Source organism: Astyanax mexicanus, chromosome 3, assembly GCF_023375975.1.
Source record: "Astyanax mexicanus isolate ESR-SI-001 chromosome 3, AstMex3_surface, whole genome shotgun sequence".
In the NCBI taxonomy this organism is placed as follows: Eukaryota; Metazoa; Chordata; class Actinopteri; order Characiformes; family Acestrorhamphidae; genus Astyanax; species Astyanax mexicanus.
The window spans coordinates 14,929,331-14,943,663 of NC_064410.1; the positions used below are offsets into that span (position 1 = coordinate 14,929,331).

Here is a 14,333-nt window from a genome sequence, read left to right on the forward strand (position 1 = left end):
GCATCGGTCAACAATACAGCGCACTTTGCACAAGGAGAAGCTGTATGGGAGAGTGATGCGAAAGAAGCCATTTCTGCAAGCACACCACAAACAGAGTCGCTTGAGGTGTGCTTTTGCCTTTTGCTACCTCAGGAGACTCTGCTCTTACGTGCTGTAGACATTACAGTAATGAAGCAAGACACTGTAAGGATTGTAAGACTTCAGTTTAATGAAGCATGTGCCTGTGCTGTACTGATTTCCAATTACACCCCGAAGAAATACTTGACCCCCAATTATCATTGTATAATTCACACCCTGGTTGGAAATCTCTTCTTTCGTCTACCCGTTCTACTCAAAGGAGAGGAGGAACAGTTGAAAAAAGGAGGTATTTTTGGGTTTTCTGGACGCAGCCTCAGGATATCATTATCCTATCACACCAGATACCTGACAGTCTTCATCAGAGAGAGGCTTGTGTAAATATTTTACAGCTGAAGTTTTTGCAGTACTTTAGGAAAGCAGCAGTAGAGCTGGAGGGATTTTGGTTTGTATGATGAAGAATGGAATCCACATTAATTTCATCTTCCTCCCAAAATACAAGTAAGTGACCAATTTTATTAAATCATGATTTTAATCATGTGTCATGTAAAACTGTAATCACATAAAAATTTTTTTGACCCCCTTCTTCTACATATAATTTCACTAGGGGAAAGCCGTGGCTTAAATTAAAACTGCATACAGATAGAAATTATGCACTATGGCTTTAAGTCCATGGAACTATAAACATATAAGCGGATGTTGATCAACAAACTGGTACAAAATTAAATATAAGGATTTTTCGGGGATATAGACTCTTAAAAACAAAAAGCGTGTTGGTGTAGATTGTTCAGTAGATGATGTAGATAAGTAAGTGAGAGCAGCGCTGGTACTCTCTCCGCTGCACTATGGTCTCTGAGCGCAGAGTGCAGCATCACTAGCGTCTTCACACACCCAGCCTATCACACCCGGGCGCCTCTCTAGCGCCTCCTCTCTGTCAGGCCGCCGAAGCTATTGCACCGTTATATTAGAGCTGAGCGCGGACGGACTGACTGCAGTTGGACAGACTGAAACTCAGTGAGTCTCACAGGTAAGCAGAACCCGCTCAGCTTACACACACCTTACACACACCGCCTCTGACTACTGAGAGCCTGTGGAGCCGGTCCACGCCGGTTCGGTGACGGGTAGGTTCTGAATGCTGGCTGTTGCTATGTGTGTGTGTGCTGTGTGGTTGCTGGGTGTGTATTGGATCGGCCTGGCTTTGTCAAAACCGAAAGATGCCGGCTTCACCTTCGCGCTGTACCTTATCTTCATTTTAAAGATGGTTCTCTGGTTAAATGTTAGACGGCTAACCTTTAAACGTTCAGTTAAAGGTTCAGTGTTAAATTCGCATTTGTTAGCATCTATTAGTGTTTATTGTGGTTTGTTGGTGTTTAAAAAGCATTAAGGCGTAAAGTCAGTGCTGTAGGGGTGGGGGTTTTGCTGTGGAGTTGTAATATATTTTAACGTTTAAAGAAACGTTGGTTAGCTAAATTAATTTTGTTAATGTTGACAGATATTAAATGAAGGGTTTTTGCCAGTTTTTAGGGTAGAATTAGACATTTCAGATTAAAAGCACCACCCAAGTGACTAAGCGGTGTGGCCCAGCTAGGGTTTATCCTCCAGCGCCTGCGCTATGTTTCTGCCTTTGGCTTGTTCAGTAAAGTGGACGTCTCTCCAAACTGATTGATTTCAGAATTATTTAGTATGTGATGTGCGCTAATGTGATGCACTGTGGGCTAGTATGATGGGTACTGGCGCAGATCAGAGTGCTGATGCTGGCTGGTATGCAGTGTAAACCTGCCCGGTTTTGGTGGTTCTTTCAGTGTATAGATATTAGGACATATATTATGCGTATATGTGGTCGTCATGCAAAAACCTTTCTTGTCCGTTTTTATTATTTTCACTTTTTGATTATGCGAATCTGGCAGTTTTACTTTGCATGACGTCCAAAATGGATGAACGTCCATGATGAATAAACCAATAGAAATGCTCCAAAATTACTTGTTTAAGTGAGTTAAGAGTTGATTTTATATGCTGTGAAGCTGCACATTGTGGGGCTCTGGCGATGGGCAGATCTAGCTCTTTTGTGGTGTCTGCGCTAAAAGGGGGATTTCTGACCCCTGTATTAACCACGTGGAGGCTTTTGTCTTTGTCTTTCTTTTAAGCCATCTATAATTTCTGCCCCCACACCCCCATCTACCCGTCCACCCCTTAGTCTGGGGGTATTTATGATTCTGAGAGGGGTAGCTGGCCTAGCTTTCTCTATTACCGCTATTAAACACCTTACCGCTGTTTTCACATTCTTGCTAATCTCTCGAAAATAGGGCGTAAATCGAATCGTGTTTTTTCCCCGACTAAAACCGATCTTTAACCTTTTTTTGCTGGTTTTCGAAGGAAGGCGGACACACCTTCCCCCCCCCCCTCCCCCCCAACCCCCTCCCTGCCTCCCTCTCTGCTGCGCGGTCCTTACCCTCATTCTGCCACCAACCTGCCTTTATTCTCAGTATAATGCATGCTAATGTTTAATTTCACCAACCCGAATTATTTTAAACCACATTAAACAGCAGTTCGCTGTATCTGAAGCTCATGCTGTCTGACTGGCGGTGTATTTTTCTCTCCACGCCCTACATGCTCTGCTCCTCATGCGGCATCCATGTGCTAATGCCTTTTTCCCACTGGAGCAGCCGACTGCTCATTATAGACCATATAACATGGAGGATTAAAATGATAGATTAAAATATAAGATTAAATATGTCTGAGCTGCCTTTTAAGCCTTTGTTTGTATCTGGTCGTGCTCTACAGTGAGAAAGACCCTGCTGTGAAGGTGCATAACACTGTCTGTATCAGGCTCAGCACAAACCAGAACATTTTTTCCATGGCAATTTCATGGCAGAAGATCAATAAACGGCTCACTGGATATCAGTAAATACTTGTTGTAATGTAGACTAAATACCATGATAATGGTGAATCACTATTAGGAATTGGTATTGTTTGCCTTAACCTGGGCCCGTTTACCAAAACGCGTTTTACAGCTTTTTCTTTCTTTCTAAATGAATGAATAAAAGTATTGAATGGTATATTCAACTAATATTACTTTGTCTGCCAAACCAGAGGATTTTAAATTATTAAATACTGTGTATACTTATTATAACCTGCCATTATACTAATAGATTAGTTTGGATGTTTGGATTGTTTAGATGCTTGTGTCTTGTATTGTGTTAAATTCACTTCAACGCTTACTGTCAGCCATCTGCTGGTCAGTACAGAATACAGTTTCGTGTCACTGGTTTTCCTCGTCATGCTTATTTTAGTGCTTAGTGTAGATGTGTACAACTGTTGAAGAAACCTAGGATTTTGGTGTTCTCTGCTTCATGCTTAAGTAGGCAGACCAGACACACATATCACATATGGGGGAGGAGGTGCAACCCTGTGCCAGTCTTTTAAGTGACTAGAAAGGATGACATGGACTAAGTGCTAATTGAAGCTGTAGACTGACCGGTGCTCTCCCAGCGCCCCTTCCATCAGACATCCTGTTGGGCTTATTAAAAATGGATGCTGTAAAATAAGAATTACTGTAGGTTGGGCCAATAGATTTAAAAGCAATGTACCGCAGGGGAATGAACCTGTAAAAATATTATAAAACAGAAGAGGACTTTTACTCTGTCTCAAGTTTTGAGTTTCCCCCTGGATTGCCCTGTATTTAGCTCCACCCATCTTCCCATCAACTCTTAGCAGACGTCCTGTCCCTACTAAAGATTATCCCCACAGCATTATGCTGCCACCACCATGTTTCACGGTGGAGCTGCTGTTAGTTTTTCATCACTCATTGCACTTTGTACACTGTAAAACCTGATAAGTTGACTAAACTCAAAACTTTTGTTGTAACCGATTACCTAATAAATTTTAAGTTCATGTAATATCATTTTTAAGTACAATGAACTTAACAAATACATATACATATATGTTTAAAATTAATATTTTCCTGAACATGTGTTTAGTCTTCTTTCTGGTTTCATTCAACTATTTTTTTAAATACTCATTGAAAAGTAGATGAAAGAAGGAGTAAAAAATTAAAAGTACTGAGAGCACAGCAAGAACACAGAGTTACTGCAGCTCAGTAAATTATGCTTGTTCTACAGCCAACAACACAGAGACCAAGTATTTATTCATAACATGTGATCTACAAATTTACTTAAGGTAGCCCCGGGTGAATCACTACAGAAACTGTTGGACACACCCAGTATGCAAATAGATTGTGACAGATGCCAATGGAAAAAAAGCTGTTAGGGGCAACAGACTAACCTCAGTTATTATAAGTTGATTCGATTCAAAGATCTCAGTTTAAGTGTATATGTGCCCACAAATGTTTAACTAACTCAAAATAGTTAAGTATTGTTTAGAAATCTCCAATTTTTAATGTAAAACAGACTTAATTTATTGAGTTACTTCTGGGTTTACAGTGTATTTAGGTTAAAAAGTTCAACTTGGATCTTCTTTCACGCTGACTGTGCCTTCACAGAACATTACACACAGAAATTACACACAGGTGAACTCTATTTATTTAGATTACTCCTGAAGGTAAATGGTCACAGTAGACTTTATTAAGAGAAATCAAAGCACGGGGGATAAATGCAAATGCATGCCACACTTTTCAGGTTTTTGTTTATTGAAACATTTAAATACTTCAAATTACTTGCTACATTGTGTTGGTCTAAGGGGTTGGTCTAAGGGGTGTATGTAAAATTAAATGAAATTAAATTTGAAGGGTTTGAGTAAATTTATCATTGTTGATTTGTTCTAGAAACTACTGACAAGATTTTCTCCCAAATTCCTAATAAAAATATTGTAATTTAAAGCATTTATTGTCAGAAAATGAGAAATGGTCAAAATAACAAAAAAGATGCAGGTTCATAATCATTTAGAAACAACACTACTAATGTTTTAATTCAGAAAAAGTTCAGAAATCATTGGGGAACAACTTTGAATTTTAATTACCGCATGCTATCCACCAGTCTTTCACACTGCTTTTAGGTGACCTTATGTCACTCCTATATATATACAGTATCTGGCAAAGAGAAAATAATTCACATGCTCACAAACGAGTTAATAATTAATTTATATTTTATTAAAAAAATTACATTCAAAGCTATCTGACTTCATCCTCAGACTGGCTCAAAAATGTGCACAGATGAGTATCACACCGTTGCCATTTTGTCCACATTGAACCTTCTGCACAGACGTGCTGCTGTTAATGCCAGCTGGCCTTTGGATGGAACCCGAATTGCACACATGCTGCAGCATCAGTGTGGCATGTTCAGGAAAACCACGTAACCACGTAAGTTGAGTGCTGTTTCCTCCAATTTAAGGTGTGGTCTTACTGTGATTTTGGTCTGGTTTCACCAGTACAGGCAGGTCTATCAGTCAGCAGGTAGAGAAAGAAGGTGTGGTCTCCTTCTGAGAAATCAAGGGCAGCCCTATGTGAAAGAGGAAAAGCTGCAAGGTCAAAGTATTTTATTTTCACTGCTATGGATGTTTGGTTGTATGCAAGACATTTTTTTACTCTATTAGGTAAATTAAAGAAGCTTTTTTGTTTGATCCACTGAAAAACAATATGAAAAAATTACAATTAGGATTGCATCTTCAATATCACATTTGAAATTTGAAATGTGTTGCAGTCAGATTTAAAGAGCTATATGTATGTTCTGTTTTTTCAAGCTCAGCATTTTTTTATTGGCCCAATACCTCGACCCCTAGTGAGTGCTATGCCATCTTACTATTGTGTAGGTGCTCCTCCTGCTAACAGAATAGCTCAGACCTGTCATGGCATGGGCTTCCCATGATTTCTGAAAGCATCATGTGGTATCTGCCAGCAGACTTAGTAAGTCCTGTATGTTGTGAGGAGGTCTCAAGGCCTTGGATATCCATGTGCCTAGTTCACAGGTCATCCTTTTTTGATCACTGCATGCTGGAAAAAACCCACAAGACCTGGCTAATGTTTTGGAGATGTTCTGGCTCTCTTCGTCGTTTGGCCCCATCAGAGTGTCTCAGGTTCTCATGCTTGACCATGTTTTCTCATTAGCTTTAAGAACTGACTGTGCCGGGAGAGGAGGGAATGGATAGCTTTATTTTTAAACCTCAGCTCGTAGATACGAGGATGATGTGCTCTTGAGCTGGTTGTTCTGGCAGGCTTGTGTAAGATTTTTGCTTTACATGAGGGCACATCAGGAATTGTAATGGAAGCATCACCAGTCACACTTCCTGCATTTAACACATGTGTAGGGGCATTGTCTAAAGGTGGCGATTTAGTTGTGTTGACTTCATAATGCGAACATGTATTAGAATCAGTTATATTATTATTTAATAAAATATGCACACCATTTTTATTCATTTATATTTACATTTACATTTATGACATGTAGCTGATGCTCTTATTTAGAGCTACTTACAAGGTTATTCCTATTACAGTGGTCAGCCAATCTAGTGTTATGAGTCTTGCCCATGGACTCTTATTATTGTAAAACAGTATAGTCATCCAGATTGGGAATTGAACCCAAGTCTCCAACATGATGTGGTAGCTCACTAGCATGCAGTGGTGTTATCCACTGCGACACCAACCAGTCAACTTCCAATCAAAACTTCCTGGCATACATAAAGTACTGTCCAAAAGACACCTGTGGGAATTTCAGTAAGCATAAGTGCCTTATCTGTGAAGTAAGTGTTTAATAGCTCAGTAAAACACTAGCATTACAATTAATACAAACAGCAATTTTTCCTTATAACATCTCCTAAGTTTAAAAGAGTTATTTCTAGTACTCATCATATCAACAACTGGTATTTATGTTTATTGGCATCTGTTCAAATAATATGTGGTGCTTTTTTCAGGTTAAAACACTCATGTTGCTGAGATAAATGGATTAATGTAATTTGCTTTGTTGCCTAAAACGTTTGCACAGTACTGTACATACATACGAAATGTATGGAAGAGTAAACAACAGGCTCAGCGTTTCTGAAAAAAGTGTTATGAGAACACCTATTCAGTCCTGAATATACACCACTATTTCCAGAGCACTGCAGTGGCAAGAGAAAGAAGGGAAAGGGGGGGGGGGGTGCACAAGGTCAAAACAGTGATGAAGTGATGTTGCAACTGACAATCCCTACAAGCTGGGATGGTCTTCATGAATGTAGGTCAGAACCAAAGGGGCATTCAACTGTGTATAGATGGGTTAGTTTGCCCCACTCTCACCACTAACCCACCTAAACCTACATGTTAGACTTACACACTGGACAGCATGCTCCCTTGCAACCTAAAATGCTAGCTATTGTAACATTTTAGCACTCAGAAGGTGACTGTGCCCTCAGTGCAGTGCTTTGCTGAAATGGCTTTGTTCGCAACATTTGTTCTGCAGTTCCTGCTGCACTGTCGCAGAAGCCTTCGAGAACTGTCTCTGTGGCACTTCAATTACATCAGACAGAGGCCAGTTATGTAATTGGTCAGTCAGGCAGAGCCCCTTAGGAAGAGAATGGCCTATAAATTTTGGCCAGAGATAAACACTGGACTACAGATAGTAATTTAGTTAATACGACTTAGAGCATCGCACATGCAAAGCACTGTTCATTCAGAGAAAGGCCTGTAGTTACGGCTGGGCCTTGTCAGGCTGGACACTTGCTGGAATGAGCCATGAAATATAATGTACCCGATCTTATTTGCCACATGAGTTTGGTGCGCTGCTAAGACAAGTAAGACATGACATCAGCTTGCAGACACATTGCTAAGTCAGACACAGTGTCGTGATTAGGGTAGGAAGCCTGACAGTGTTAACAGTCTGACTGCAGCTGTCCTGGTGATGAGGCTTTTTAAACAAAGCTGGTGTTGAGGAGCATGGGTGGTTATGGGTGACGCTGTTTGTGTGCAAAATAATAGAAAGTCATTTGCATGACAGCGAGTTGCATTAGCCAAGCTAAATAATTTTTAAGCAATATTCAGACAATACTGTTATAATTCCAATACCATCTTGCTAACAAACACCACTAACCACACACATCAGCAAATACTGCAGACCACGTTTAATCTTCACAAACATTACAGCAATAGCAGCAGTTGAAAACCTAAAGCAATAAAAATATTTTTATATTTTTTATCAGTTTGAGCTCCACATTACAATTCTGTATGGGGACTCACAGACTGTCCGAGCTGGAGGGGTAGAAGTTGTTTATGCATTTCAACAACTAATATAGACTACTATTCACCAAAAGATGTTAGGAAAAATATAGAGTTCTGAAATAAGTTAAAGTAGGCTAATTTTCTAAGAGAATCAGAGCTCCTGTAACAATGTGTTCTTTGGCAAGCTCTGATTGCTGATTAGCTGTTCTCCAGGGAATAAGGAGGCGAAAAGTGTGTGTGTGTGTGTGTGTGTGTGTGTGTGTGTGTGTGTGTGTGTGTGTGTGTGTTTGTGTGTGTGTTTGTGCGTGTGTGCTAATCAAATTTAGGTCCAGCAGCGATGCTGACTGACATCCATGACTCCATTTTGAAACAATGATCTGCTAATAGAACTTTAACATGAGGCTCCAACCTCCAGGAAAGGTTTATACTGGCCAGTTATATAAATTCTGCTCAGTAGGAACATCAGAACACAAGCTGACAATTAACTGCATTAAAATATGGACATTTAATTCATTTGAATACATTTTAACTAAACAAAAATAAATGTGCAGGATGGCCAGTGTTACTTTTAATTTCTGATTGTTTAAAACTAAATTAGAAAACCAAGTTAGTTAACTAGATTGTAATTTAGCATGGAGAGGGCATTCAGACTTCAATTTCAATTCATTTTATTGAGTGGGGAGTTTGGCTTAATCATTCAGTTTTTCTAAGAATATATAAGTTATATTCAAATCACATTTTACCTTAACAATGATAATTTGAAATAATATTGGAAACTATACTTTCTTTGGTATAAGCTGTTTAAATTGCTGATTTGTCTCTCTAAGTTTTTTCTCCACATTGGTTCTATGTTGCAGATTGGACAGGGATGAGTCACATGTAGGCCCGTCGTGAGAACTATGTTATCGACTTATCGACTCTCCGGCTCTTGACGAATCTGTCGGTTAGGAAATCAGTGTAGTGTCAGGCAAAGCTTTTGCATCAGTGTCTGCGTCTACACGCACGCACACACACAGTTGAGCGAACGTATTCGAGGCTAATAGGACTTTCTCTAATCTAAACCGCTTTAGAGAAGGTTTAGAAGGTTTGAAAGTCCGCATGGACTTACGGCTCCGGTGTGGAAGTATTTTGGCTTTAAGCCAAATGAGCGAGGAGAACCATCAACACTAATGAGCCAGTATGATTACCTTGTTTCACAACAGTAGAAACAAAGCTAAGATCTCATTTAAAGCACAACCATCCAGCCCAATTCATCCAGCTGAATATTGAATATGAACATTGTTACCCCAGAGAGATCCTGCTTCAAACTCCACACAGTGAACATGCTCTGAATTAGTCTGACAGATACATTGAAAAATACATTTATAGCAAGAGCTCTGGCCTGCTGAGCTATCTGTGTGATCATATGGACTCTTGTGTTTTTGAGGTAATGTGTGTTTTACAGCATATACATCTACAATCAGAAAAAGAAATCTGCAAGTGCCTTTGTGTTTTGTCCAGAGTTTAAAAAAAGTTGAATGTGTTACTTAAATCTATATGTGGTTCCTTTTTTTGTTTAATATTTATTGCAGTTTTCTCAGAGTCCCAGGGTGATTGTACTTTATTTGTTTTAGTTATTTAGGACACTAAAATATTTTATTATTAGAAGCCCACTGTCAGCTTTTAATAATTAAAAGTATGTTTAACTCTATAGTGGTGTAATATTATTATGCTACACAGGAAATTTGGCAGTGTTAAATCAACACTGTTAGTGTAAAATTAACACTTATTAGTGTTAAAATTTACACTCTCAGTGTTAATATAACACTAACAGTGTTGACTTACCATGGCCAAATTTCCTGTGTAGTAATAGTGATATGCTAGTATATTATTACTGTGGCACACTGTTATCGGGACAGGCCTAGTCACATGTAGTAGTGGTTTTAAGGGCACAGTATATGAACAGGTTTTAGTAGTGCGTTTTTGCTGGCCCGTTTAGATGTGTGGGTGTGTATACAGTTTTGTTTAGTTGCTTTTCCAATTAGATTTGTTTTGGAAATGTGTAATATTATAATTATTGATTTTATTATATTTTAATATTGGTGATGTCACATTTTTAACTGGTCAAGTCTTTGAGAGAGAATTCAGGTCCTTCAGGCTTGCAGACACAGCCACCTGTACCAAGGCTAAAGGACAGCATGCATGGTTGGGTGGCTGTGTATGGGTGTTGGATGGGAGGTTGGGGGTTATCAGAACTGCTACCTTGAGACATACAGACACACACACACACATACACACAGTAAGATGTAGCTACGTTGGCATAATCTTACACACACCATGCCTGGTGTTCAGGCAGGCAGGGCAAGGGGCAGGGCCAGACAGATGGTCATTTATCCGATCAGATGGTCACAGAGAGCGGGCACTGGAGGAGTAGGGTGAGGTTTTACCCTCCACTGATTGATCGCACAGTAATCACTCCTCCATCTAAGCTGGACGTTTCAGAACACAAGTAATTAAATCATCAGGATTTAGATATGGGTGTGGTTTTGGGAATAGGATACTAAATTGGCCACCAAAATGGCCACCACCACATTTACTGCTGTAAATGATGGAGATGGTACTATGTACATGATTAGACACCCATTCTATTGTTAAATTATTCAGCCAAAAAAAGCAACAAAAAAAAGCAAACAAACAAAAAAGATAGAACATACTATGCAATGGCGTATTTGATGTCACAAATCACAAATAACAAGTAATTAATTTTTCTTTAAGAAGCAAGACAAATACATTTAGGCTAATTAATTGATACAGTGTTGAAAATGTGACAAATCCAATGAAAAAACATGTTTCTTCTTCAGTATTTGGTCATAAGTTTCCCCAACTGGGAACCTGATTTTGAGGTCACTGTTCTCTAAGCCATGCATGGCTAGATGGATATAAAGCCCTCCAGCATTGGGCTGTGGAGCAGTGGAAGTGTTTAGCATTGACTTTAAGTGATCTTAAAAAGGTCAATAGGACTGCAGTGGGTTGAGTGTATAGTGGGGTGACCAGGAGGTGGGTAGTACAATCATACTGAGCAGAACTCTGAAAACGACCTCGCAGGACTTACACCACTGTGGTACACTGTTGTGTGTGAACATGCCTCCTGACCATTTCTTTATTCCTTTTTCTCTCTGTCTTTTATTCTTTCTACTCTTTCTACCTTCTTTCTTTCTGCCATTTCTATCTGTTTAGCTATGCTCTATTCTCTCTTGTCATTTCTCTCTCGCCATCTCTTCCCCCTCTCTGTCTACTGCATTCTTTTACTTCTGTGTTTTCTTTGTCTCCGCTGATTCCTGCCTGTCCTTTGCTTCTCTTCACCCACACATTTTCAGCCCTTACACATTCTCTCTCTCTCTCTATCTTACACCCTCTGTTTTCGTCGTCATTTAACGTCCTCCTCTTCTTGTTTCCAGTAAGAGTGAGAAGATACAGGGTCAGGCACATTACTGTTCAACACTATTCCTAACCACCCCCCCACCCCCAGCCTCTCTCTCTCTGATATTGCTGAAGAGATTTATGTTGAAATATTGATGAACTATTCCTCCCACACACTGCCAGTAGCATAAGGTGATTAGTTGACTTTCTGCCAGTGTAACACTTTAATCTATTGGACTGAACATTAAATCAACTATCACCGAAACTTTGTTGGCCTAAAATGTTGAAGCAATTGTGCGGTACTGCTTGTATTAGAAATGCACAATTAGGATTCTAATAATGCAGGTCAATTTATTTAAATTTGGAAAGTTAAAATAAATAATTTAAGTAATTAAAATTCTTTTTTACTATTTAAAATATAACATTTGGTTAGAGATGTAGGATATTTTCACACCTGAAGGACATGTTTGTTACATACTATTCATTTACATACTATTCATTAGGTTAGTTTTGGTTTTAAACTGCAAGTTAGTGAGTGCAGGAAATTACTTTACTAACTCCTGTTATCATCTGCTACCTGCTCCATGTCCCTATATTCTACCCTGATTGGTTTGTGGAAGGGTATGAGCCTAATATTGGCAGGTTGTCCGTTTGACATGAGTTGCATATCCTGTGTTGTGCAGAATTCGGCTTTCCTCTCTCAATCAGATTCCTTTTGAGTGCAGGACTGTGTCGCAGCAGAATTAGTGTTTTTCTATTGTTTTAGAATAGTTGCTAAAACAATAGAATAGTTCCGCCCGTAGGACTGTACTGAGCACTAAGGCATTAACCCAGAATGTACTGTCCATTCATATCTGGTCATGCAGTCACACAAACATTTACACAGAAATCCACACACACCCACACCAGAGTAATCAATTAACCTGAACATGTTTTTTGACTAGGAGAGGAAACCAGGGTATCTGAAGGAAATATAAGGGGCAGTGGCGCAAAAAGGTGGTATGCAGCGTATGCGACGCATTGAGGCGCTGCACTAGAGGGGGCGCCAAATCGATGCCGGAAAATTATTTCTAGTCGGTATTTTCTGTAAGAGCTGTTTGTTCATGTATGATAATACACAGGGGCGTCACCTGGCCTGGGCTTTCAGTAGCCCCGAATCGTTTCGCGCAGCTCAGCTGTATTATTAGCAGTGATGGTAGTAACGGCTTTATAATAAACGGCGTTACTAACGCCATTACATTTTTCAGTAACGAGTAATCTAACTAATTACTCTGACTGTAACTATAACACCATTACTATTTCAGACACCCCATTACTGCACTTTACTATAGCAGCTAAATGAACTTTTTTTTTTAACAGACAAAGGGCCCTATCGTACACCCCGCGCAAGGCGTGTAGCGTGGCGCGTTGCCACCCGTCAACAGTCTACTTTTAGGCCTTGCACGCGTCCTTAAAATAGGTTGGACTTTTGGATACATTTAACGCTGATGGGCGTGGTGGTCTGGAAATGATGTGTGTTCAGGTAAATTTCTGGCGTGTTTCTATCTTGGCGGCGGAAAAAAGCTTTGCGCGATTGATCACCCTTCTTTACCACAGAAAAATAAAGCTCACCCAGAGCCTTCAGCAATCAACTATAAAAATAAAATATACCTAAAAATCTGCACAGTAACTATAAATTATTATTAGTTATATTTATTTCTAAGGATTTATATTTATGTTTAGTGCACAGACTAAATAACTGTAACTATAACTGTAGCAGACAGGCACTCTGCTGTTTAAGAATTTCAACAGATGCTTATTCTCACTCTGGAGTTTTTGATATGGAAAATTAAAAGAGAAAAGAACTTTGACTGAAACTGAAACTAATTAAAACGTTTATTTTCTTTTATTCTGCACAGAAAGCCTGTGATTGTTTTAAATGAGTTAAATAACTGATATTGTGCATCTAGAAAAAAATTGAGTGCAGGGGGTGCCGATAGTCTGTTTGCATACACCTCAAAAAGTATGTACTTGCACCCTAGATAAGGGAAACATGGAAACTCCATCCAGTTGGGGACTGAACCCAGGATTCCTGGCAGCACAAAGCTGCACAGTGCCCAGATGATGACGTCTCTACAGATCAATAAATAAAATAGGTTCCTTAGACTTATTAGACCTATTTCTCCTATTCTTTTTCTTACAACCACCAACAGCTAGTACTGTTGCACATAGCTGCAGAACCTGGGAGAGGAGAAAGAAACTGTGCTCTATTCTTTCCTATGGGGAAAATTTATACAAAACAACACAAACATGAAAACCACAGTACTATCCCTTCACCTAGGTTGCTTTCGACGCCGATTATTATATGACTTAATTTAGTAATTTATGCAGGTTCAGATATCTTCCTGTTTTATTGACAGGTGTTTTGTTTTTAGAAATATGTTTATTTATTTTTATTTTTTACTACTACCAGAAATTTGGTTTCAACTATGGAAGCACACCAAAAACGTGACTGAAACCCAAGAAAAAAATACATTAATATAAAGTGTACAGTGAGGTAAAATTATAAACTTTTACGGGAATTCATATTAATGCTGATGTTAATACTCATGGGGTTAGTCATTGGTTGGGATTGCTGTTGCTATGCAACCACAGACCTGTCTGCCTCTGGAACTCTGTGACCCTGATAAGTCTGTCCCTTGGACTGTGCGTGTATGAATGTGTGTGTATTGTGTCTCTC

The 14,333-nt window shown here is 39.3% G+C and overlaps 1 protein-coding gene across 4 annotated transcripts in view; it reads left to right on the forward strand.

The window, feature by feature from the left end:
- The first annotated feature begins 950 nt into the window (after window positions 1-950).
- Window positions 951-14,333, forward strand: part of maptb (microtubule-associated protein tau b) — a 68,375-nt gene continuing 54,992 nt past the window's right edge. For 3 of the 4 annotated variants that reach the window (XM_022666738.2, XM_022666739.2, XM_049475890.1), the window contains exon 1: window positions 951-1,102. The gene's annotated coding sequence lies outside the window, so the exon portion shown is untranslated. The other variant, XM_049475888.1, reaches the window with a different exon arrangement.